This window comes from Planococcus citri, chromosome 2 (assembly GCF_950023065.1).
Source record: "Planococcus citri chromosome 2, ihPlaCitr1.1, whole genome shotgun sequence".
In the NCBI taxonomy this organism is placed as follows: Eukaryota; Metazoa; Arthropoda; class Insecta; order Hemiptera; family Pseudococcidae; genus Planococcus; species Planococcus citri.
The window spans coordinates 82,908,923-82,936,859 of NC_088678.1; the positions used below are offsets into that span (position 1 = coordinate 82,908,923).

Here is a 27,937-nt window from a genome sequence, read left to right on the forward strand (position 1 = left end):
GTTTCTGGCACAAAAATTTGGCTCTTACGTATCGGCAGACTGCTACGACTTTTTTTGGATTTGAAGTTGAACATTTTTTTGAGTTCGAGTAATAGATTTTTAAAAAGTTTGATTTTGAAAAAGAAAAGCCAACAGATCTGAGCAAAGCGAGTGCTAAAGTTTTCGAAAATTCATGATTCAAGTACCTAGTATGTAAATTATCATTTTCTTACAGGAAGTCAATTTTTTAATTATATTCGATATTTTTAAAAGTTAGGTAGGTAACCACTTCTATGTAGTAAGACTGGATAGTTTCTGCTCTGGGAGCGGGTTCTGCGCCAGGAGTCAAATTTTGAATACATACACCTTTAATGGATTCTGATTTTGGAATACCTACTTATGTTATGTCTTTCGATAACACAATAATCGAACATGCTGGGGTCGGATCGGTGTTCGCAAATAATGTTTTTGGCTGCGAGCCATCGAAATAATAACGCGAAGAATTAGGTAGGTATACGTTTACGCGCGCATTCGAGTGGTTTTTAATTTACGATACGTGGTGGCTGCATCCACTTTAGGTTCCTATGCTGCTCTGCATGTAGGTATACATAAAGGTTTCAATGATGCCAGATTGGACGATGGAAAGTGAGCTGCGAAAAAAAGGACGACCGAGGAAAAAAATGAGTGAATATTCGCGGACGAAATGGTGCAAATATACGCAGTCAAAGTTGAGGTCGGGGTTGCTTTGCTATATAGTTGGATTCTATTCTATACGAAGAAATATACTTATATACGCTATGTTATGCGAGTTTAAAAACTAAACGCATTAACGCAGCCGGTCCCTTCGGATCACGTGTAAAGCGAGACTTTTATCCTGGTCACGAAGCAATATTCTCACCTACGTGACTACGTCACGTCATCTTGGCGGCGCCCGCACCTCCCCTCGTCTCCTTGTCCATCTGTCCTGCTCCCAGATAATCTGCCTGCTTACCAAAAACGTTTCGCGTTACCATTTTCATTTTTCGTGGTACGATGATAATGAAAACGAAAATATGTGGTTTTGTTCGCGACCTGGCCCTTCTCCCCTTTCTGTTCGAGTTCTCTGGCGTGAGCCTGCGTGCATTATACATACCTACATACTACAAAGATGAAATCCAAATAGAAAAATTTAGGCGAAAAGTTGTGAATTTTTGGGGAAAATTGGGAGAAGAAATGGTGTAAGCAGGGAAAATCAAAAGAATTACCAAAAACCTGGGGGTTTTACTTCTTGATATTATAAATTTTCAAAAGTTTTAGCTGTTCCTTATTCTTTCTCCAACCAAAGTAAGAGTGTAGAAAAATTGACTTCTCACATAAAAAATAATTTTGTTTCTCTTGAAATTTTTCAAAAAGACAGGTCTCCTCAATGCATTCCAGTCAAAACTGCCACAAAGTGCCAACTTCTGTTAAAATATCAAAAAATGACCTATTTTTCGCCAAAAATTCGGAAACAATACTTTTTAATTTTTGCCAGAATTGGTTTTTTTTTTTGAAAATATAAAAATTATGTCTTTAAAAAAATGAAGAATTATTTATGAATTTTCGAGATATGTTGCCCTCGCTTTGCTAGGGGCCAATCATACTTTCAAAAATATTATAATTTTGCTACAGCTACGAGAACCAAATTTTTCCATCATCAAAAATTCAAGAATTAACAATTGATTAATAGATTCGTCAATTTGTTTGTGAACGCTTCACCAAAAATAAATTGAATAATTTGAGTCGTTCGCGAATGATTCACTAAAAATGATCAAATAAAAAGTTCAATTCGTTCGCCTTATACGAATCGATTCGTTCGCGAATGATTCACAAAAAATAATTCAATCCGTTCGTGAATGATTCCACAAAAATTGAGCAAATGAATCGATTCGTTCGCAAATGAGTCACCAATACGAATCGATTCGCTCGCGAATGAATCACTAATACAAATCAATTCGTTCGCGAATGATTCATCAAAAATTGAGTAAATGAATATATTCGTTCGCGAACGAGTCTTTTATACGAATCTATTCGTTCGCGAATGATTCACAAAAAATAATTCAATCCGTTCGTGAATGATTCCCCAAAAATTGAGCAGATGAATCGATTCGTTCGCAAATGAGTCACCCATACCAATCGATTCGTTCGCGAACGAGTCACTTATACGAATCAAATCGTTCGCAAATGATTCATCAAAAATTGAGTAAATGAGTAGATTCGTTCGCGAACGAGTCACTCATACCAATCGATTCGTTTGCGAATGAGTCACTTATACGAATCGATTCGTTCGCGAACGAGTCACCTATATAAATCAATTCGTTCGCGAACGAGTCACTCATACGAATCAATTCGTTCGCAAATGATTCACAAAAAATGATTCAATTTGTTCGTGAATGATCCCCCAAAAATTGAGCAGATGAATCGATTCGTTCAAAAATGAGTTACTAATAGATACGAATCAATTCGTTCGCGAATGATTCATCAATAATTGAGTAAATGAATCGATTCGTTCGCGAACGAGTCACTTGTACGAATCGATTCGTTCGCGAATAATTCACAAAAAATGATTCAATCCGTTCGTGAATGTTCCCCAAAAATTGAGCAAATGAATCGATTCGTTCGCAAATGAGTGACCAATACGAATCAATTCGTTCGCGAATGATTCATCAAAAATTGAGTAAATGAGTAGATTCGTTCGTGAACGAGTCACTCACACCAACCGATTCGTCGCGAACGAGTCACTTATATAAATCAATTCGTTCGTGAATGATTCACAAAAAATGATTCAATTTGTTCGTGAATGATTCACAAAAAATGATTCAATTTGTTCGTGAATGATTCACAAAAAAATGATTCAATTTGTTCGTGAATGATTCACAAAAAATGATTCAATTTGTTCGTGAATGATTCACAAAAAATGATTCAATTTTTTTCGTGAATGATCCTCCAAAAATTTAGCAGATGAATCGATTCGTTCAAAAATGAGTCACTAATACGAATCCGTTCGTTCGCGAATGATTCATCAATAATTGAGTAAATGTATCGATTCGTTCGCGAACGAGTCACTTATACGAATCGATTCGTTCGTGAATGATCCACAAAAAATGATTCAATTTGTTCGTGAATAAACCCCCAAAAATTGAGCAGATGAATCGATTCGTTCGCGAACGAGTCACTCATACCAATCGATTCGTTCGCGAACGAGTCACTTATACGAATCGATTCGTTTGCGAATAATTTAGTTGCTATTGATTTACTCGTTCGCGAATGATTCACCTACAAATCAATCAATTTATTTACTAATTCGCCAATTGTTCGTAAATATTCGATTCGATTGTAAACAGATCAATTTCTGTAAAAATGTTTCAAAAAAAGTGAATCAATTCGTTCGTAAGAAATTTTAATTTAATGAAAAGTCGGTCTTCTCACGCTAAACGCGTGAGTGTTTTTTCATCTGTAAAGTTTTTCATCCATCAGATTTTTTTACCAGAAAATTCTTTTTCTTTTAAAATTTTCCTCCGTCAATTCTTGTGCTCGGGAGAATTTTCTTCTATCAAATATTTTTTTGACAAATTTTCTCTATTTCAAAGTTCTTGCAAATATCTCAAAATGGAGTTTGTTTCCCTTCAAGAGGAAACATTTACTGCAGAATTTCATGAGTTTTAAACTTTTTCGTTATAATTTTCCTATTTTTTATTTAAATTTTCGATTTATTTTCTACCATAATAATAATAATTGCTGGTGTAATCTAACTAGGTCTTTTGTGAAATTGCCCTGGTCGTATTTCATTGTTGATGTCTATCTCGCTTCCCTCCGATGATGATGTCACCTGCGCTCGTATTATGCTACGAACAGCACACGCACGTTGAATTTATTTAATAGCGTGCGGCGGGACGCTAGAAATTGAATTAGCTTCGAACGGTATATCGTGGATAAGTGTTCAAAGGATACACATTACACAAATGCACACACACACAAATACACTGCGAAACGTTGGGAATACAACAGGTCGTTCGTTAAAAGGCCACCAACAATCGGTAAAACGTTCATTAAGCTTATTTGTGTCGTGTGCTCGCTGTTGCTTTTTTTCAACCCTTCACGTTGCGACTATTTTCCGATACCTACCTACCTACCTACTGTACGTTCGGTAATTTGGAAAAATCTACTCGCAAGTTCATTAAAAAAAAGTTACTCGAGTGGCACTCAAAACTATACACGAGAGCTCGACGACGACGACGACAACGAAAGAGGGATAGAAAAGAAGACCATATTCAATCGTCGGTACGGTAATAAATTCAAAAGGTTTTCTTCTTTTGCCGGTGCTTTTTTTCCTGCTCCTCGCCATTTTCGATGCGACCGAAATAGTATTTTTTTATGAAAAGTATGCGAGTTACCATACGTACGTACGCCGCCGTACTACAAACGTCAAGTGAGCGTTGATAGATTGGCGCGGAGGGTGAGGTGTGATAAAAATGAAGCCAATATTGTCAAATTTCGCTCGTTTCGTGCCGATGTTTAACGATAATTTGAAAAATATGTATGAAAGAAAGCGTTCCTCGCCGAAAATGATAAAAGTGTCTGAACGGAATTTATGCCGGCTTTTCGCGCGTCCTTCGTCGCCGGCGCAAATCTCATAATAATAGTTGCGACGACGCTATTTTTACCACACACAAATAGAAATATATAGAAATGGAAATGGGGTATTTTAGAAATATATATAAGTATAATATACTATACAATGTACGTATTACGTATGTGTGTGTTGCGAGGGCGACGTGCGGCGTAAGCGAAAGATGAGCATATGGCATATGGCGCTTGGCGCCCCTCATCGTCGTAAACGATAAAAACTATATTCCTCTTTTTTACGTTGTTAATGTTCAAGATGGTTATTGTACGTGATGGCGCGTTTTGATGGCATTTTCCCGACATTTAAAAGTTATATTTCGCTCTATTAAAAAAAATAAAAAATCCCGAAATACCTATATATTGTCTATATATATACGAGTACGAGTACGAGTATAACGTCGCTGGCTTTATTGTACACATCAACTGCGACTATATCGCTCCACGTCCTAAGTGTACGTAAGTGTACATTTATAACCCCTATTGACACCGGGATTACCCCTTTCGCTTACGAGTACATCACGTGTCAAAGGTCACAGCGTTGTGACGATACATAGTGATCGCGAACGTATATATAGCCGCGTACTCCAGATGGGTCTCATGATGACGTCTAAAATAGAAGAATTTGAAGGTTTTGGAAATGTTTCGTTCGTCTCTTCTAATCATCAGTACAGCATATTGGCTGGAATAAAAGCTACTGTCAAACCGAATGATTGAAAAAAATTATATATTTTCAACTTTTCATATATTATTTAATTCCCTCCCTCCCACCCTCCCCCGGGTTTTTCTTTGCTCACCATCTCACAGGGGTGACAAAGTGATGTGTCGTTGAGAGGGAGGGGGTGAGACTGAAATTTCCTCAACTTTTTTGCCAGATTTTCCCAACTTGTTCCAACTCACCCAATTTTTCCAAAAGATTCCAAACTTTTATTTTTTTTGAGACGAACTGGAGAGGAGCTCCATACAAGGGGACTGAAATAGCTTGGGGAATCGAAAAAAGTCCCCCCCCCCTCCAAAAAAAATCATTCTACGTAGATGAATAATTTAGATGTATAATTTCTGGGGGGAAAATGGTTCTTAAATTTTAGGATTTCTTGACTCGATTTAATTCCAAGTTTTTTAGTTTTTGTCAAAATTTTTCTGCCAGGGGAACGTTCGACATGCCTCTTGTACAATCTTCCCAAATTGATCTAGATGAATTTTTTTTTTTGCATGCACGTTCAATGACTGCGTGTTACTTATCAGATTATTCTTTCAAATTATTTGTACATATATGAGATGAATTATCAGTTCACTAATCGATGGTTTATTTTGTTGTTTGTTTCAGGTGAGTACCAATTTTTGTCATGAGAATGAGGCAACATTGTAATGAGTAAGTTAAATAAGGGTAAGGGCACCAATTATGGACCAGTCCGCAATATGGACCAGCGCCCGTTCTCGTTGGTAATCAGTGCAATCTGTCAGGAAAAAATGTATTCTGATGTATTTTTCATCAAAAAAACGAATGAGACAACAATTACAACTGTAAAGTCAAAACTCGCTGAGAAATTTACAAAAAACTGTTTTGAGACACTGAAAAATTTTTTTAGTGTGTTTTTCAACTTTTATTAAAATATATATGTGGTGTAATTTTCTAAATGTCATTGATATTTCTAATATCAAAAAAGGATGTAGTTTCTGCTGGAGTGATCAGTTTTTGCTAAAAAATGAGGGTATGTACAGAAATTTTTGGTGCAAAGTTTTTTTTATGGGGTGCGCTAATATGGACCACCTGTGATATTGAATTTTTCACTCATTTTTTACAGCCGCTGAACAGGGGAATGCTTGAAATACTTTTTTTTGTTCATTTCTACTAATAAATATGATGTTTTGAAACGTAAAAATATGTTTATTTTGAAATTATTCTTTAGGTGGTCCATATTAGACGTCCAAAATTGTGAACTGTCATTTTGACACTAATCATTCAACAATTTGAAAAAAATATTCAAAATTAACCTGAACTGCTTAGAATAAGTTTTTTTGTTCATTTCTACAAATAAATATGACCTTTTGAAAAATGTGAAAGTACGTTTATTTTGAAATTTTATAGGTGGTCCATATTAGGCATCCAAAATTTCGAACTGTCATTTTGACACTCATCACTCAAAAATAAAAAAAACATACTTAAAGCAAAACTTCACCATGAATTTGAAAAGTTGAAAACTTATTTTCAGAAAGTTGCTGGCAGGGCCGTTGAAAGTCAATGCGGGCCCGGGACAAACATAATTTGGTGGCCCCATTTTTAGGAACGAAACTGTATAAATTATAGGCTTTTTGTGAGAGAGAGTGGGGGGAAGGGGATTCGATTGAAAATTTGTCTATTGATATTGGGGGGGGGGGCAACACCAACTTTGTGGATTAGTATCAAATTCATATCTAACTTATAAAAATTTGTCATTTTCTGTTTTGGATTTTTGGGGGCTCAAATTGTGAATTTTTGTCGAGCGAAGCAAGGGCAAGAGTTTTTGAAAAATTGAATTCGAGAGACCTTAAAACGATGTTTTTTCCAGGGAAGTTGATTTTGAAAAAAAAGAGGACAAGCCCCAGCGAAACGAGGGCGAAAACGTTAAAAAATTCGCATTTTGAAAGAACTTGAAACGATGTTTTTTATGCAAAGAGTTTTTGCTTTTGAAATTTTAGAATCTTAAAGATTTTTTTTAGGATAATGATTTTGAAAAAGAAAAGAAATCTCGAAAATTGTATTTCGATAGGAGGCGTAAAAACGATACTTTTTATTTGAGAAGTTTATTTTTTCAATTTTACACTTTAAAATTTGAAGGATATTTTTTTTTTAGAAATTTCAATTTTGAAAAAGAAAAAGAAAACGAGCCCAAGTGAAACGAGGGCAAAACTTTTCAAAAATTTGCATTTTGAGAACTAAAAAAATAAGTTTTTATTTTTCATCACAAGTCTTTCTTTTTCCAGTTTTTTCAGAAAGCACAGGCCCGGGGCAAAGATCTCTTTTACCCCTCTCTCGATGGCCCTGGTTGCTGTACACTCGAAGAAGGACTGAAATCATCTGCAATTAACTCAACACGTCGAAGATAGGAGGTGAATTTGAATTTCAGTTTTCTTCATCAAACAGCTCGGGCACTCAGAAATCTGCTGGAGGCTCCAGAACAGTTCAATTTGTAACTGTTTCCAATCGATTCGAGGGGCCAAAAATACTAAGAATAGTATAGAAACCAAAGTTCAGCTCTGAAGGTCAATTTGATGAAATTTTGATTTTTCCTCATTTTTGGACGAATTTTGATTTTTAAAAATTCACGGAAAACCGGAAAATTCATTTTAGGGGGGAAGGGGGGAGAAAAGAAAAAAAAACTTCAATTTCGAGATCCAAAGATGAAAAAAAGAAGAGTAAATGACTCTCTTGTCCTGCAGTTTTTGCTCTAAAGATAATTGAACGCGATTTTTTCATTCCTGGCGCAAAACCCGCCTACCTCTCTACTCAATTTTTAGCCTGATTTTTTTTTAAAACAAAGAAAAATAAGGCTTATGCAGCCTATCACGATTACTGAGACCAATCACAAAATACGTTTTGGAACCCCAGAAGTCCATTTTCGTCGATTTTTCGTATGCCTGATTTTTTTTCCATTAGTTTGCATCTCAGCTGGAAGGTTTTCAACGAAATTTGCTCAAATTCGGTATTTAACTAGGCATTGTTTGATGTTGATTGAAGGGGTTTGTGTAGGGATGACCTTGAATCAAAATTCTGGGATGTTTTAGCACCTATAACTTTTTTTTTTTTTTTTTTTTTTGGGTGTTTATAATTACAAGATTATTACACCCGTAAGGGGGGGGGTTAAATTTGGTTTGTCAGGTTGATGTTTTTTATTAGGGAGATGAATTTTTGTATCTCTGAGGGTTAGTCAGGGATAGTAGGTGGGTTTTCTTTTATCTGTATAGTGTAAGTCTGTTTTCTTTTAGTTGGGGACAGTTGAAAAGTATGTGTTGGATGGATATGGGTTCGTTTCTGCAAAATTGGCATGAGGGTTTTGGTTCTTTTTGGTATAAGTGGTTATGAGTAATTTTTGTGTGGCCTATTCTTAGTCTGGTAATCAGGATTTCTTCTTTTCTGTTCAGGTGGCCTAGATTTTTCCAGGGGAGAGTAGTTTTTTTATGTTGGAAGAGTTTGTTTGAAGTTTGTTGTGACCAAAAGTTCTGCCAGTTAGTAAATGTGTTGTGAGTGATTAGAGATTTAATGTCATCAGGAGTGAGAGTGGTAAGAGGGGAGGGGGTAGCGGCTGTTTTTGCTAATCTATCAACAGTTTCGTTTCCAGTGATACCTATGTGTCTGGGAACATACATGAAGCTAATTGAGTAATCATTTTTGTTGATGATGAACTTACATTTTTTTCATAATACTCTTTCGATTTGGCTTTATCCGATTCAAAAAGTCTGCCAAAATTTACACCTACATTTTTATATAGGTAGATAGTAATATTTAACACAAAAATGTAGAATATTTTTTAGCGATTTTTTAACGGCCATGGAAGGTACAGGGTGACCATAGTGGGGCTCTAAGCTTTTGCAGCATGTATAGAGCCTTTTTCTTACATTGCGGTCTGTTACGGTCGCTAAATTACCTAATTGAACGAATAAAACTGTCTGTTTGAGGCATCTTGTCGTGTTTTATCGTGTCGTGTATAGTACTCGTACAAACATTGTATGTATATACGTAAAAGTACGACTATATGGTGCTACTACATAGTACGAGTAAGTATATTGAAGTCGAAGCTCGAAAGAAAAGAACTTTGTGTATCACTTTGGAGTTGGGGACGATGTATACGTAGCAAATGATTAATGAATGTGCAGCGTGTATATATATAAGACATGTACGAGTATTTACTCGTATGTTACATTGACGCGTTAGAAAATCAGTAACTTCACTGGTTGAATGTGTGGTACATTTTGGATACATCATTTATGATAATCATACCTTATTTTAAGGAATTTATTTCTTACCTTGTTTGATTTTTAGGCCTACAACTTTTCTCGTGTTTGTTTTTCAATGCGCTTATGGCTTTTCTTACATCGACATCGTTGCTTAATGATAGTCGATTCAATTCAGTTTACGAATCCTGTATTCTAGAACATGAATCCGTTCCATAATTATTGATTGCCAAATTTTTAGAGAGAAGTACATAATTACCTCTAACAAAAAAAAATGGAGCTTTTGATAGTTCAATTTTTGAGTTTTATGAAAAATTAGGATGTTCATGAATTTTTGGCAAGTTCTCCTCCTTCGGTTCTGATGGGAATCGCTTGAGGTTTTCAAAATAATTCCTCGAGTTCTTGATGAGCCGAAACTCGCCATGCAAACTGAAATTTTCCTCTTCAGCACTTCTGTTCTATCAGATCAGATCGGATCCTGACATATGGTTGTCCTTGAAAGAAAATGACACGCAAATTTCAGAACTAACCCTTTCAGATTTTGGGTTAGCGCGATAAATGAAAAATGAACTCCGCCATCTTATCATAAAATTGCCAATTGTAATTCCCCCCTCCCCCTCCAACCATTCAAATCTCAGAATGCTAAAATAGCCGCATTAAAAAGGCCACGTCGTCGCTGGAGGCATGTTAAGGGGAGGCATATATCGCAGGGTAAAACTGTTTAGAATAAGGTTGAGAAGTTTTTCAGACAAACGAGCTGGTGGCTGGTGGCCGGGCCTGGTCCCATTCAGCAACAAACATGTCTCTGGTAAGCCGAACTGGAAAGAGTGGATATGGTACGAGGTACGATATTTTGTTTTGCATTTTAGGTGAACCGTATGTGTCAAAAGTTCACGTTGAAAAGGGCCGCTTGTATTTTAAAAGTTATTCGCTGAATTCGTAATTTCGTTTATACACGTATGTCAGCACTCACCCTTCCCCTCCTCTCGATCTCCTTCACTTATTCCAACCTCGCCACGTTGCTACTACTGCTGTAAGTACGAGTATATTGTACAATGTAATACGTCCAGAATACAGCGGTGGTGGTTGGAGGAAAAAAGGCAGAAATAAAACGAAGCTGTAACAAAATGGTAAAAAGCGAAGCGTTAACTGCGAGAAAGAACATTATTCATGTGGCGAAAGAGTGTGCGACATGAAAACTGGCAAAGATAAGGTTGCCAGTTGCCACCGTGCGTCTCCTCGCCGCATCGGTCAGTAATTAAATGCCATATTAATGAAATAATTTACGCGGACGTTGTTTTTCCAAATTAATTATTTCCTTCGCGCGTATGATTGATTTGAATTTTTGTCGAATAAACGCGACAATTAATGCGACGTTAGATGGCGTGTGAAAACTGAATAGGCTGGGGAGAGCGGTTCTTTTTTCATTTAAACCGCAGCACACGTTGGTATTTATTCACGCGTGTAGGATTTGCTTTTTACTGTCCTGTTTCTAATAATTACGTGTCCACTTCTGGGTGTCCTTTTTCTATCAAGATTTTACACGGGAAGAAAGGGTGGGAAAGAAGTGCGACAGAATTTTTCAATAATTAGCTAATCAGAATTATCGAAATTCGATTTAAACTGGTGATTTTAGTCGTTTCGCGAACGATTCAGTGAATATTCGAGTTGGTCGTTCGCGAACGACTCATTCAACAGCTGTTCAGGTCATGTTCGAATTGTTGATTCAACCCTACGATTTCATTTTTTCGTGAACGGTTTGCGCATCATCTGAATCAGCCGTTCGCGAACGATTACGATTCATTCAGTAAGTGAACGAATTGTTCTGAAATTGTGACAGCAAACAGAAGACAGAAGTCGTTCGTTAACCATTTGGTGAACATGTGAATCGGAAGTTCTCAAAGGTTTACTCCGATGAATCATCATCTTCCCCCATCTTTTGAATTACACGATTAGAAATATGGCAAAGTCGTTCGAGAACGACTTGATTAAATTTCAAGTAGGTCGTTCGTGAACGATTCATTGTACTAATGGTTGGATCGTTCCCTGAATAGTTTACCCAAATCGATAACTTGAGTCGTTCGCGAACGATTCGATAAGCAATGTGAATCGAACGTTCTCGAGTGTTTCATCTCATAAGTGATCATTTTTTTAATATTTTGAATTACTTAATTAAAAACGTTGTAAATTCGTTCGTGAACGATTTAATCGAATTTCAAGTATGTACCTACTACCCAGGTCGTTCGTGAACGATTCATCCAAATAATGATAAACCCGTTCGGACGATCGTGAGTGATTTATTCAATGATTTTTTTTTCGATCTTTTCAATTACTTGATTAAAAATGATAGCAAATTCGTTCGTGAACGATTCGATAAAATGTTGGTGAACGACGTTGCTTCGAAAATAAATCTTGCATACGAGTCTTTTCAATCTGATTATTCAAAATTCAAAAATATCGTTACCAAATGATTTTTGAAAATTCATTCAGCCAAAAACTTTTTTGCATCGTATTGTTCGAAATTATCCAATCGTTCGTGAACGATTCACTTGTTTTTTCGAACAAAATCTCCTTATTTGAAAACTTTTGTTTTTTTTTCATCAAGACTAAAAGACCATCTCAATATTTCGTTCGCGAATGATTCACTGTTCAAAATGATTCAATCGTTGGCGAACGATTCGCATGTTTTTTCAAGATAATTCTTTTGTTTGAAGATTTTTTCCTATTAAACTTTTGAAGCATTTCGTTCGCGAATGATTCATCCTTCGAGAAGATTCAGTCGTTCGCGACCGATTCATTCTAAGTTTTAAAAGTAATTCTTCAACATGCAACATTTTCTTAAGATCCAACTATTCAAAAATTTCTATCGCGAATCACTTTTTTTCGAAATGATTGCATCGTTCGCGAACGATTCACCTATTGCTTCGAAAATAACAATAAGTAAGTCTTGCATACGAATCTTTTCGATCGGATTATTCAAAATTCAAAAATTTGATTCTTTTTAAAATTCATTCAGCCAAAAACTTTTTCGGATCGAATTGTTCAAATTTTTCGTTCGCGAATGATTCAGTGTTCGAAATGATTCAATCATTCGTGAACGATCCACTTGTTTTTTCGAGCATAATCTTTTTATTTGAAAACTTGTTTTTGTTACAATAAGACCGTCTCGGTGTTTCGTTCGCGAATGATTCATTGTTCGAAATGATTCAATCTTTCGCGAACGATTCACTTGTTTTTTCGAGCATAATCTTTTTATTTGAAAACTTGTTTTTGTTACAATAAAACTGTGTCGGTATTTTGTTCGCGAATGATTCATTGTTCGAAATGATTCAATCGTTCGCGAACGATTCGCTTGTATTTTCACTGATACATAATTATTTTATTCCAAACTTTTTTGTGATCTGATCGTTCAAAAATTTCTTTCGCGAATGATTCATTGTTCGAAATGATTCAATCGTTCGCAAACAATTCACTTGTTTTTTCGAGCATAATCTTTTTATTTGAAAACTTGTTTTTGTTACAATAAGACCATCTCGGTATTTTGTTCGCGAATGATTCATTGTTCGAAATGATTCAATCGTTCGCGAACGATTCGCTTGTTTTTTCAATGATACATAATTATTTTATTCCAAACTTTTTTGTGATCTGATCGTTCAAAAATTTCTCTCGCGAATGATTCGTTTCCAAAATGATTCAATCATTCGCGAACGATTTATAATATTATTCATTGAGCAGTTTTTGGTATTTTTAATCATTCCTTACTCATAAAATTCAGACAATCGGAGCTTGTTTTCGAAGAAAAATAATAAAATATCAGAAACGTAGTAATGCTGAAGCCCACAAATACTCTCCGCGAATAAATTTTGCACATTTCTTCACATTGAATTAAATTCTGAGAAGTGTTGTTGGGCAGGAGGATTGAGACGACGCGACGACGTGAGTTAAGAAAAAAATGATATCAAGTCGAAAAAGTTTGAATTTCTGTGTGACACTAGAAATTATTTGATAAAAACAAACATTCGCAAGGATACTTAGAAACTATAAGACGAGTCAGCAAGAGCAAGCCGGGTAGATTTATAAAAATTCTTTCATTCTTCCGGCTCGGGTGAGTAAATTTTACGAGAGCGCAACGGTCAAATTACAGAAGTGAAATTCAGTTAAGCTCTATCGTATCTATAGGCCATTATTCGTTTCTAAACGTCGGTTTCAATATTGTAAACTTGGTTTGAAGTTGATAAAACGATATTAGAGAGCTTGCATCTTGCCAGACAACGACTACGTGGTGCGATATTATAGGAGGATGCTCCGGCGCGGCGCAGGCAAGAAGAGATCGTTTCGACTCGTAGTTGAAATACGAGTACATATAAATTCATTTGATAAACGCAAGAAAAGTAAGGAAAAATTACCGAACGTAGGTCGGGGGGCGAAGGAGTTCGGGGGAAGATAGTTACGCTGCATACATACTATGTATTAAAACGTCCGAACGTTCATTACTCACGGTTAAACGTTTACAAAAGTAGTCATAAATTTCGAAATAAAACTCTGTTATGTTGGTCGGTTAAAAGTAAATGATTTATCGCGGCGGACGCGCGGAGTAGACGGAACGGCGCGGCGGTGGCGGTGGCGGTGGCGATGGCGATTCGCTGACTATATGAATCGCATCGCATCGCGCCGCTTCGTCGAATTAACCAAATAAACAAGTTGGAAAATTTTCTCGATATATATCCAGCGCCAAATAAATTAAAGTAACTTTTACAATTACGCGGTGCCGGCAATCGTATTCGTCATCGTCGACCTAATAATATTTATATTAAGTTTGCCACCAATCGAGCGGCAACTCCGCGCCAAGGATCGCGCCCCTGCTCGTCTCTCGTTCGTTCATTGCAGCTCTGTGCTCTGTATATCCTAAACTCAATTCGCCCAGTATTAATTACCACGTCGAGAATTTTAAATAGTCTTTTTCATCCGAACTCGCACAGTAGGAAAATATTCGACGAAGCGTGTTTCACGCTATTCGAATACATTTTTGACACTGCTGCGGCGCGCCGTACCATATACATTGCGGCAATAAATGCCTGTCTAGTGCCTGGTGCCTCGCTGCCTAGTGCCAATTCTTTACTACCAACTCATATTCAACCCATAACGTAGAGGCGTCTACTTGCCGAATGAGCGCGAGAATGTCTAATGAATAATCTCCTGAAATGTTCGAAAATAAGGCAACATACGTACCTATTCGGGAGATTATTTTGAAAAAAACGTTCCATCATTTCCAAATCCAGTACATAAGAAAGATCAAATTTTTCGAGAGGAAGGTGACTCTACCTGGAAAATACTCGCAAATCGTCACAGTACCTAAATGGATATTCACCTTCGGAACTTGGGAAGGGGGAAGGGGAAAGGGGAATCAACCTGACAAACTCTCCCGCATAAATATCGGATAGATCTCGCACAAGTCTTTCATTTAGATTTAGAGCTTTTTTAGACACCCTGTTATGCGTTTGAATACAAATTGAGGTGGCCTATTTTGCAACGTTGGAATTTTCCACCTCCAAGCCCCCCTCCCGCCCTCCTCGGTTGTTACCTCGGGTGAGAGAATAATTAATAATTTTTTTGTTTTTTCCTATCTACAAAAAAAGTGGTTCCAGTAGGGCCCCTCCCCCTCATAAAAAAAGTGAAAAAAACATGAAAATTTCAGTTTTTCGTTTTTTTGTTTTTTGATTTTTCTTATTATATTTTGAAAGAGAAAGAGAGAGAAAAAGTATGTATTTATTCGGCTCAGCGTCTAAACGCTATACACGAACTAATCATATTTTATATATGTACAATAATAACGCAATACTTAAGAGGGTAGGCAGAAAATTTTATAAGACATACGAATATAACGATTTGAAAGAATTATTATTTTATTCCATCAAAAAAGATCTTGAGGATTTTTATGAGTTTTAAGATGATTCATAAGATTTTTGCTAAGTAGGAATTTGATGTCATCAAGCGATTCCAGTGTAAATAGGTATTTTTCAGTAAGTCTTCCAGAGAAGGCGTCGATTGATTCTATTTGCAGTTCATTATGTAACTGATTGTTTCGGAGGAACCATGGTGCGTTTGTAATGATTTGCAGAACTTTGTTTTGTATAATTTGTAGCCTCTGTTTCTTAGTTTTTGAAGCTGTTATCCATATTGGCGCTGCATATGTGAATGAGCTACAAATGAGACTTTTGTAAAGAAATAGACTACAAGATGTAGACAATCTGGAACGACGATTCAATAAGGGGTAAAGTTTACGTAGTTTGAGGTAGGCATCACGTGATTTGAGAATGATATGGTTTTTGAGAGATAGATTCTGGTCCAAGTGTACGCCGAGATATTTAACTGTTGATGTATTCCATGGTACCACAGGGTTATCGATTAAGATTTCTGGAGTCAGTGAGATTTTGCGAAGTGTGAAGATTTTTGTTTCACTTTTAAGAGGATTTAGCTGAAGTTTCCAGCATTCAAACCATGGTTCCAATTCATTGATACCAGCTTGAAGTAGATTGAGAGTAATTAGAAGATCATTATTTTGGCTGAGTAAACATGTATCATCAACAAACATTGCTATTTCATTATCATCTGGTTTAGGAATATCATAGCAGTATAAGATGAACAATGTTGGACTCAATACAGCGCCTTACAGTACAACATGGCTGATTCCTTGAAGCAAAGAGCTTTCATCCTTGATTTGAACATAAAATTTCCTATTTTAAAGGAAAGAAGAAATGATTTTACTTAGAAAGGTGGGTGTTGTAGAGGGTAGATGAGGACCCAAAGTACTTGTTATAGGGAATATATGCCCTCGGATGTCGGTAACACTGTTGGTGCAGTGCCATCTAGCGGATTAGTTCCGTGAGATGCGGATGACCAAAACAGACTGCCATGTCCGCTTTGCAGTTGTCTCAGGTCGCTTAGAGTAATCGCTCCTCTGGACGGATGTTAGGACAACAAGCCTTTTGAGCAGAACTGCACGGATGCGTGTGTATTTATAGCTCTAGGTATTACCTATCAGTAGTGTGCAAATGTATGTTCATTAAGAGAAGCTCAATAAAGTGTTAAAAGTGATTTATCATCTTTTGGTTTATTGATTGGACGAATAGTGACATACACACAACCTGTATGAGGGAAGATGTAGGGTATTAATTAGCCGAGCATACCCCGGACAGGTGCACAGGGAACCAAATCCTCCCCTGGAGGACTAAGTTCCCACCTATCTTCTCTTTACAGTGTTTCGATTGTAACTAATTTGTGAATTAAACTGCAATGCCATACAGAGTTGAAGGCCTTTTTGATTTCTATAAAAGCTGCAGTTGTGAATTGTTTGTTTTTGTAGCTGTTGTTAATAAGTTGTACCATTCGATGTAACTGACAAACGTGCTTATTTTATTACAAAAGCCATACTGAAAAGATGGCAAAATCTGTTCATTTTTCAGAAAGTCCAAAAGATGTTAACGAATGATTTTTTCAAGGATTTTGGATAGACAAGAGAGAAGACTGATAGGTCTATAATCATTAGGAGACAAAGAAGAAGATTCTTTTTTGGATAGCACAATTACTTTGGCAATTTTCCAAGTGTTAGGAAAGTAACCAATTGGAAGGCAAGAGTTGAAATGTGTTTTGAAGCTTGTTAGGATTTTTGTTGGAAGGTTTTTAAGCATAATGTTACTGATGTTATCCGATCCTGGTGATTTTGGGATTTTGATTTTTTTGATAATAATATAGCGAATTTCTTCAACTGAGGTTCGACGAAGCATTTTGCCAAGACGATGATTGCTAGGTTCAGTCAAAATATCAAGAGTGTCTATATTTCTATTACAGAAAATATCTTTGTAAAAATCAGCAAATAATTCACATTTGTCATGGTTTTTAGTTGCCAATTTGTTATTATGAGTTAGTGGAGGTAATATCGTTGGTTTGTTGAGAAGACTTCTAGTATGATTCCATAAAGAAGAACTGGGCAATAGGCTCTCAAGATATCTTTGGTAGTTGGCATGTCAATATTCTTCCAATATCTTCCGTACATTATGGGTTAGATGATTCAAGCGATTTTTCAAGGAATAGTCTCTTGTTCTTTGCCGTTGTCTTCTCAGGCGATTTTTTTCCAGGATGAGTCTAACTATAGGAAGAGGAAGATTAGAAAATTGTTACACTGACTTTAGAGATTGCTTTTTGAGCTTTGGAGGCAGCACAGAGAATTGTTCTAGACAGAGAGTCAAGGTGAGAGTCAATTTCAGTGCTCTGTAAAATCCCTTCAACAATAGGTGGAAGCTCTTCCAGCTCTGTTTTGAAAATAGACCAGTCAGTGGTTGTATATACGAGAGGAAGTATGACGAAGTATTCCATCATTAAGTGTAATTTTGGTGATTACAGGGAGATGATCATGAATCAAGGTCTATGATGACTGAACTTTTGTGAGTATAGGGAAAATTTTTTAGAAGTGAAATATCTAAAATATCAGCTTCATAAGAAGATTGATAGGGGTAGAAAGTCGGGAACATTAAGAGCGCTGATTATCATATATTTTGAGAACTTGAAGGGGGAGGGAGGGAGGGCTTCCTGGCACGACTTATTTTTACCAACATGGTTCGAGACATTTTTCACATGAAACCCAGCTACTATAGAGACTAGAGAGCCAACAATTTTTTTCACAACTGTAGGTATAAAATAGGAGCTGCCTCCTGTAATCCAATGGTTAACCATTTGGGGGGGGGGGTTGACGGAGAAGGAGCTAAAACTGACATATAAGTTGATTCTATGTACTTAAATAGGGACTTGACTGAGATGTCAAAACTAGAAAATTCACACAATTTTAATGATTTTTGTCTAATACGTATACTTACTTTGATTTTTTCATATTTTTTAAAATTGGGGGGCTCACCGGCACCACTCATTTTTCACGGAGGGGACCGAAAATTCTATGGCGTGATTTTCTCACCCGAAGTAACAACTTTAGGGGATGGGAGCGAAAAAAAAATACGAATGCATCTCATTAGGTATGGGTAATAATTTCAAAGAACAGAAAAGGCAGGCAATTGCTTCGCCTTATAGTAACGTTGGCATTTCTTAAGACTGTGTTTTTCAAGTAGGGCGATAATTCAACTTAAATTGGACCAAAACAAAAAAAAAACACAGAAAAAAAACAGCTTCTATCTTTTCTAAAGTTTAATCAGAAACGTCTGTGATGCGGATGAAAAAAAAAAGCAAACTTCGTATCCAGCAGTTATTACGTTTGTAAATAATACGTAAGTAGGTGACTAGGTGTACCTACTTCTCGGAGCGAAGCTCGTAGGGTAATCGTGGCAAAGAGAAAATATGAGCTTTATTTGGATGATGAAGCAACGGTCTCGATAAGGTCCGCTAATTTTACGAAAACCAATTTATATTTAAATCAGAATTTTTAATATAAACTCAATTTTTCGGAATAATTAACTCATTTATTTAAAAATGGTATTTTCTGGTTACGTCGTCGTCGTCGCGTCGTCGGTCTTTGCCGGCTGTGAAGCGTGCCTGCGACCCTCTTCGCCGGTATAGGGATGTTTATTTGAAAATACATATATTTTCTTACGAATTACCGTTATCGTAGTTTGCTTTTCTTTCGTCGTCGTCGACGACGATTCATTTTTTCGTGCCATTTGTGAAATTACGACTGTCGTCGAGCCGTTTATTTTATTACCGGCGAGGGACGCGATACTGCGCTCTGCGCTTCGAGCTGTGTTCCGTTTTTGTCAGCTGTCGACTGTCGTTTATCGAAGTGACTATTTCCCTTTCCTCTTCTTCCTGAAATTAACTTGTTGACACGAGAAATTTCCAACAACTGTATATACAATTTTCATGTGCTACGAAATACGAATACGCGCAGGTAAGAATCAAGTTTACAACATCGTAGCTTATGAATTTGCCAGGGAACTTTGCGAAAACCTCGAGTTTCAAAAGAGGCTGAAAATTGTCCGCGAAGTGAAATGTGAATTAAGACGCTTAGGGAGATCGTAGTAAAAGTATAGGATTCGTAATTGTATCATTAATAATTCTTCGCCAGAAACTGATCGTTTTTATGTGTAATTAACGGAAAATTTTCGCCGCATTTCGCGTATTTCTACGTCGCTGTCGACTTACGTTGGGTGAAACATGTCGACGTCTTACACACGTTCTTTGGAATACAAATTCACTTCTCACGAAGCAGCAAAAAAGTGAAAAGGAAGATCTGATCGAACTTTTTAGCCAAATTTTTGTAAAAAAAAATGATGGCTATTGCGGTTGGCCCAACTTTGGATAAAAAGGACGGGGGTCAAAAATTTTGATAGTTCTCGACGTTTTAAGCTCAAACTAGACGATTCCCGGTGTGTTAGTTTTTATATACTTATATGAATAATACACGTACCTAGTACCTTGTGGTGCCCGGGTCTTTTATGGTAATTGTGGTGCCAGCGTACATAGAGGATCACATATATATGTATGTATGATAAAGGTGTTTTGGTGCAGTTTGGATTTTTCATCATAGTTAGTCATAGAGGTGCCCGATACATAAACTTGGTACTTGTGGTGCCCGCCTCAAAACAATTTTTTTCACCTTAGAGCGCATTTCACTCAATTTTGCATCATTTTATATAAAAAGACCTCGTGGTGCCCGATTTGGGCACCACAAACCCAAAACCGGGCACCACAATGACTATGTATACTTTAAACGGGCACCACAATGACTAAGTTTAAATCTACAGATATATATTTATTTATTTATAAGTTTCAGCATGATTGAGATTTTTACATTTTATGACCTGGAACCTGCTCTAATCGATCAAATCAACTCAAACTTAGGGAATAGGGTTCTTTTAGGACCTAGAATTCACCCCCGCAGTTTGAAGGGTCAAAGTTGAAAATTACAGAATGGTAATTTTTTGGAGGGGCATAATATGACCCCAGAGAGATGAAAAGGGTCCAAAATCATACCACTGGTCAGTACTTACATTGTGATCAACATATCGAAATATCAGCTTCCTAGGTCATCCCCATCCCGTTTAAGGTGGGGAAAACCACATTTGACCCCAATTTTTGACCCCCTCACCCCTAAAATTGATCTAGAAGGTCCAAATTTTCAGCATTCAATGTGAGGGTGCCTCATGAGTGATTATTACAGGTTTCAACCTTCCAACCCTATTTCACCTCTCTCCATGGTCAAAAAGTGGATTTTTTTTGCTATTTTACGCGTTTTCCAATATTTCAGACAGCCTACAGCCCCTCCAAATTGACCTGGAGGGTCCAAATTCTCACAGTACAATGGGAGGATGTACCCAAAGTGCCTTTTGCATGTTGCGACCTTCCAACGCCATTTTTACAGAAAGGTCATTTTTTTGGAGGGGCATTATATGACCCCAGATAGGTGAAAAGGGTCTAAAATCATACTATTGGTCAGTACCTCCATTGTGATCAACATATCCAAATTTCAGCTTCCTAGGTCATCCCCATCCCGTTTAAGGTGGGAAAAACCACATTTGACCCCAATTTTCGACCCCCTCACCCCTAAAATCGACCTAGAAGGTCCAAATTTTCAGCATACAATGGGAGGGTGCCTCATTAGTGATTATTGCAGGTTTCAACCTTCCAACCCTATTTCACCTTTCTCCAGGGTCAAAAAGTGGATTTTTTTGCTATTTTACGCGTTTTCCAATTTTTCAGACAGCCTGTAGCCCCTCCAAATTGGCCTAGAGGGTCCAAATTTTCACAGTACATTGGGAGGATGTATCTGAAGTGCTTTTTTCAGGTTTCAACCTTCCAACACTATTTGACCTCTCTCCAGGGTCCAAAAAGTGGATTTTTTTGCTATTTTACGTGTTTTCCAATTTTTCAGACAGCCTGTAGCTCCTCCAAATTGATCTAGAGGGTCCAAATTTTCACAGTACAATGGGAGGGTGTACCCGAAGTGCCTTTTGCAGGTTTCAACCTTCCAATCCCGTTTGACCTGTTTCAGGGTCCAAACAGGTTTGTTACCATACTTTTTGTAGGAGGAAGAAGAGAGTTGGCCGAAGCCCGAGGGGGGTACAGGGGGACTCCAGCCCCCCCCGAAAATATAAGAAGGAAATAGCGGAAGGAGAGAGTTGGGCAAAGCCCAAGGGGGTGCAGGGGGACGTGGCCCCCTCCCCCCGCGAATACTAGAAGGCAACAGCGGAAACGGAGAGTTGGGCAAAGCCCAAGGGGGGTTCAGGGGAAACAAAGTCCCCCCAAACACAGGCGAAGCACAGTAGCGAAGGGAGGGTGCTAGTAGTTCAAGAGTCCTCAATGTTTCTGGCATATAAATTTGGCTCTTACGTAGCGGCAGACTGCTACGATTTTTTTTTTAGGTCCGTTTGATCAAACCTGACTAGATCGAGGCATTGTCCGAATTCAATTTCATTTGATCACACCTGATGAGATAAAAAAAAAAGTCGATTTGGGAAAGTGGCCTGTCTTCTGGGCAACGCCTGGGGTAGGAGACTTTTATTATGCTATGTAAGACGTAAGAATTTAAAGAGGTATTCTCCACCTTCGAAAAAAAAAGATTCCCACTATTGTGGCATTTTTGGGTTAGAACGAGCCTAATTTGTAATTTTTCTGCGTCACACACGACATACTTGGCACTACATACGAGTATAATGAAACAGCAACCAAGTCCCAGTAATCAAGAGACGAAGCCACTGACAGGACGGATACTGAGTAGCGTTTAGAAGGGTAAAGATGTCGGTGGCACTGCACTTCTCTGCGTTGCGTTCCGCAGCATTGTAACCTTTACTAACCGCAAAAGTGCTCGATGGCCCGGTCACGATGACTGGAGCAAGTCGAGCTTACTCGTATAATATACAGGACGTACGCGGTACCTGGCTAGTTGCTATACGAGTATTTTAAATGGCCGCAGCATCCGGCGCGGCTCGGCCTGGTTTTGAAAACATGCGGTGGCGAGCGTAAACCTTCTAAACGATCTTTCGAAACGTCGAAATTCGAATTTACGTTTTCATTAGTGAAACGCCTACTTTTGGACGGACGACGAAACCAAACCAACAGAGAGCAGAGGCAAAGGTGGCTGAGGTGGCTGGGCGAATAATACGGTCGACCAAGTCGCTCGTTTAGAAACTACGCTGCCTCGCTGCTCGCTGCTCAGTTCTCAGGCTGCGGGTATAAATCTTGGCCAATGTACCGTCGGTCGACGAGAAAATACTCGTATTCCCGTTCGCGTTTCTTTCTGTACTACATAGATATAGGATAGACTCTCGCAAGTTTGTATTTGAGTATAGGATAGCCTAGCGAAAATGGTCGACTCTTTCTCGCCGAATTAACGCAGCACGCACATAGCGTGGACGAAGCCGAAGCCCGAAGCGTGTGCCACACGGATCGGACGGTGTTCGCCAGTTCGGGAAAAAAGAGGGCTAGCCACCTGTCCGGATATTTCGCTGCTAGAGACAGATTGCCCCGGCTCCGGCCCAGGCCCAGCCCAAGCACACACAAACCAAGACAAGAAGCTCTTCTTGTGTTACACAAGAAAGCCATTTATTTCTTTCAAATGAGCGGTGATTTATTTAAACGGCTTTCTCTCGGTTACAATTACCGAGCTTGGTGTGCTTTTCTTCTCTCTTTGTCGCCCCCGCCCCCTTCACCACCCTCGACCATCCTCTCCCTAAGAGCTGATAAACGTTTTATGTGCGATCACCGCCGAACTGCACCAGTCTCTGTACGTTTAGCTTGAACCATACGCACGCGGCGCTGACGTGAATATAAACATCCATCTGTAACAATGCGACCTGAAGCAGCTAGTGCCCTCGCCCTGCCCTATCACTCCATGCCACCTGTGTTCCATCTTAGAGTTAACAATCCAACGTGTTCGCCTTCGCCTTTCATCCGAGGGTTTCTTTCTATTTCTCATTGTTTTTCGGTCACTATTGATTAACTACCTGATCACCGATTAATGCCGGCTGAAAAAACGATTATTTACGAATTCGCCTTCATACGTATACGAGTACAATGTTTCTGTTGAAAAAATGAGGTTGAATTAAATGAAACCATTTGCCGCGCTGTTTACGTTATACTTTTTCAAATAAATCGAGTGGTAACATCAACACTCGCGTATACGCTTCGTTAGTGATTTAATCGTGTCATTGAAAGAGAACTTATGTTTGAGTAAAGTAAACGTTCGAATACATCATCGTAAAAAATATTTGTAATAGTGCGTTCGAAAAACGCTGAACATTTCGTATTATACTTTGAAACGAACTAAAAATCGTAAATAATGGTTCAAAAGGCTCTGCAATTGTTGTTTGAATGAATTTCATTTTAGCGAAAATTGCACCGAGTGTGTTTCGGAAATTGAGTAAAAAAGAAATGTCACCAGCTGACGAGCAAATCATTCGCGAACGATTCATTTTCCTTTACAAATTTCGAAGACGTTCAATCACTTTGTGGAATGAATCATTCGAGAACAACTGACTGACGCAAAATACAAATGAAATCATTCGCGAACGACTCGAATCATCAGTTTGAGTGAACTATTCGCAGAACGGTCCGATCATCAGTTGAATGAATGGCCCACGAACGTCACTTATTCTCGAAGCAATAGGCGAATCGTTCGCGAACGATGCAATCATTTCGAAAAACGAATCATTCGCAAACCAAACACTTCAACAATGTGATCGGGAAAAGTTTTCGAATGAATGCATTAATCTCCAAAATTCCTGTGAATCGTTCGCGAACGACCGAATCACTTTGAAAAAAAAGTGATTCGCGATTAAAATTTTTGAAAAATCAGATCTTCAGAAAATTTGACATATACGTTGAAGAATTACTTTTACAACATCGAGTGAATCGTTCGCGAATGACTGAATCATCTCGAAGGATGAATCATTCGCGAACGAAATACTTCAGAAGTTTAATCGGGAAAAATCTTCAAACAGAATAATTACTTTTGAATAACAAGCGAATCCTTCGCGAACTTGGAATAATGTATCGTAGGGAGGTGGGGGGGGGGGTGAAATGGGAATTTTGAAAAAAATAACTATCAATGAGTAGGGTATCGTTTTCATATGAATCGATACCGCTGAGCACGAATATGACCTCAGATTTTCTGCCACACTCACTTACTCCTCTCCAGAGCCCCGCAGCCCCCCTCAATTTTCACGATTTTCGAAATATAGTTATTTTGATGCCATTGGTGTCGTTTTCATATGAATCGATACCGCTGAGCACGAATATGACCTCAGATTTTCTGCTACAATCACCTAGTCCCCTCCAGAGCCCCTCAGCCCCTCTCAATTTTCACGATTTTCGAAATATAGTTATTTTGATGACGTTGGTGTCGTTTTTTTCATATGATTCGATACCGCTGAGCACGAATATGACCTCAGATTTTCTGCTACAATCACCTAGTCCTCTCCGGACCCCCTCAGCCCCCCTCATTTTTCAATGTGATTTTTTATGTAGGTAGTCATTGAATTATAAAATACATACTCATACCTACCAACTCAGGTAACAGTTATCATGAATAATTATTATGCCATATATGCTCCGCATACCTATACAGTGCAGTACACATACAGATTTGTTGCGTTTTCTGCGTGGAAAAAAATTCAAGGGTCTACCCCCCCTCGAGGGGGAGCCATGTGCTGTAGCTTATTCTACGAGAAATTTTATGTACAATAACAATGAACCTATGTAATTTTCCCATAGCAATGAAACCAATATCATCAAAATAACTTTATTTCGAAAATCGTGAAAATGGGGGGGGGGCTGAGGGGCTCTGGAGGGGACTAGGTGATTGTAGCAGAAAATCTGAGGCCCTATTCTTGCTCAGTGGTATCGAATCATATGAAAACGACACCAATGTCATCAAAATAACTTTATTTCGAAAATTCGGGAAAATTGAGGGGGGCTGAGGGGCTCTGGAGAGGGGTAAGTGGGTGTGGCAGAAAATCTGAGGTCATATTCGTGCTCAGCGGTATCTAATCATATGAAAACGATACCCTACTCATTGATAGTTATTTTTTTCAAAATTCCCATTTCACCCCCCCCCCCACCCCCCTACGATACATTATTCCAAGTTTTCACTACGGCGCACCAAAGCAAATATTTCTGATATAGTATATGATGTTTGGGGGCCAAAAATACATCCAACTTGATTGTTAATAGGCATAAAAAAATGAAAAAAACGCCATTTTGAGGGGTAAATATGAGGGGAGGGGGGTTGAAAATTTTTGTGAGGATACCTATCAAGGATATACATAACTTCCAGAAAAATTTTCGAAATCGGTTGAAATGGGGCTGAGAAAAGTGCTACTGAAATTTCAAAAAAGGGGGGTTCCGCAAAAAGGGGAGGTGGTGTGGATCTGAAATTTTTCACGGGGTAGTTTCTCGATGGTACCCACTTCCAATGCTGATATCAACCCGAACGCTCTCGGGGCCCATTTCACCCCTCCTATGCGCCGATAGCCCTTCTGTGTTTTTTAGAAAACCCCTTACATTTGAATGGTTCCTGTTCCACTCCCCTTGGGGGTAGAAGTGAAGTTGATATATCATTAGATCGGAAATTTGACGTAGATTCTTGTATCTAACCTCATTTTTCGCTAAAATGCAATGCGGGGGAGAAAATTGCAAAAAACTGGTTTTGGGGGGCTTAGATCCACAATAGGGGAGAACGCTCACCAAGGACGACCGGGGACTCATCGGATTCGTGTTCAGCACAAAAAAATGGACCGGTATACTAAAATTCAGCTTTCTACCTCACTTTTTCTAATGGAATGCTATTTTTCCTGGACTATTTCATGATTATTTTCACCTCCCTCTCCCGAAATCCAGGCATGCACAATTTCATGTCAAAATCGTTCTCGCTCGATCAAACCTTTCAAAAAATTTGTAGCATCCCCCCCTCTCCACATCGACATACGTATAATTGAAGTACGTAAGTATTTATTTATTTTTTTTTTCGTTTGTTTTTGGCCAAAAATTGAGGCACGCAATCTAATCATTTAATCAATTGCTGAGGTCAAAAAACAAAATCCAAAATTTTTAATTTTTTCGAGAGACGTTCGTAATGAAAAATAATATTTATCACTTCATAAGCATTACATCTCGAAAATTAATCGACTGAATTTGCATTCGCGGTGCTAAATTTGAAACAAAAGAATAACCTTTCGATCCAAGAATATTCACCGTATTGTTAAGACATCACACCATGCCTTCAATTAGAACTGATGAAGCATTCGCCGAATAAATGATTCGAAAAAAAACAACACTAAAAAAAACAACAGCAGAAAAACAAAAACACGAACAAATTTTTGAATTAACAATAAACAAGCGAAGGCTATAAAAATAAACGAAACGCCCGCCTACTCAATACAATGAAATCGTGAAACAAAACTTTCTCGAATTTTCAAACGTCGAAAAAAAAAATTAAAATCAAATTAAACTATCGAAAATAAAGTTTACTTAAAAATTATTACTTTTAATTATTATTCTGGACGGAAAGTTTTTCGTTTTATAATCGGCGAGTTTTACGCTCTCGTTTCGATATTTTTGGACATTCTTAATCTTTTCATCTACGTATAATATAGCGAATTTCATCGTAGTAATTCGCAGCAGTATTGGACAAATGCGGTCATTTGGAAAAAATTCCTGTCGCGAGAATTTTCCTATAGTACACGTATATAAACGAAAACTCCTCAATTCGGTTCGTATTTTCTACCTCGACGCAATTTGATAACGTTCCAAAAATTTAATGACTAACTTTTCGGCGAAAATTATTAAGCCGAAAAAACAATTCGAAACGGATGAAAAATATTGAATTTTAATGACTTTCGCGGAAGTAGAGAGGAAAAAAGAAAGGAAAACAACTCGGCTGCCGCACCCTTCACTATACTAGCTCATTTGAAAAAGCAAACTTGCGACCCGCCGCTGTACCGCCATTTATCGCCGTTTAATTGTTTTAAAGAATTTATCAGTAATTTTACCCCGCCGACGAGATTGTTTTCCTTGTTTCTTCAATTTTGTAGGAAAATTCGCGAAAAACATTTTGCTGCTTTTCTCCCTTCGTCGTAATAATTTAATATCTGGTGCTGCGAATCGCTTCTTTTGTTTATTTCGATTTTTTCGGGTATTTTAAACCCCATAGGATTAATTTTAACACGACCAATTTTCGTAGTAGAGTAGACATCTCAACCGGTATATAATTTTTTGGACTGGTCAAAAAAAAATTAGAAAGGTCATCAGAAATTTTTTTAGAATATTTGCACTCATTTTAGGCAAATTTCAATTTGTAGTCTTTCAAGAAACTCTTTTCTCACAATCCTAATACCATTCGATGTCAAAAATCGTAATCGTTGAAAAACAATCCACCGTCGTTAAAAAA

General features: G+C 37.8%; 1 protein-coding gene across 2 annotated transcripts in view; it reads left to right on the forward strand.

Moving 5' to 3' along the window:
- The window catches only part of LOC135838077 (protein eva-1 homolog C), a 537,512-nt gene that overhangs the window by 275,641 nt on the left and 233,934 nt on the right, over positions 1-27,937 (forward strand). The gene's annotated exons all lie outside the window — the stretch shown is intronic.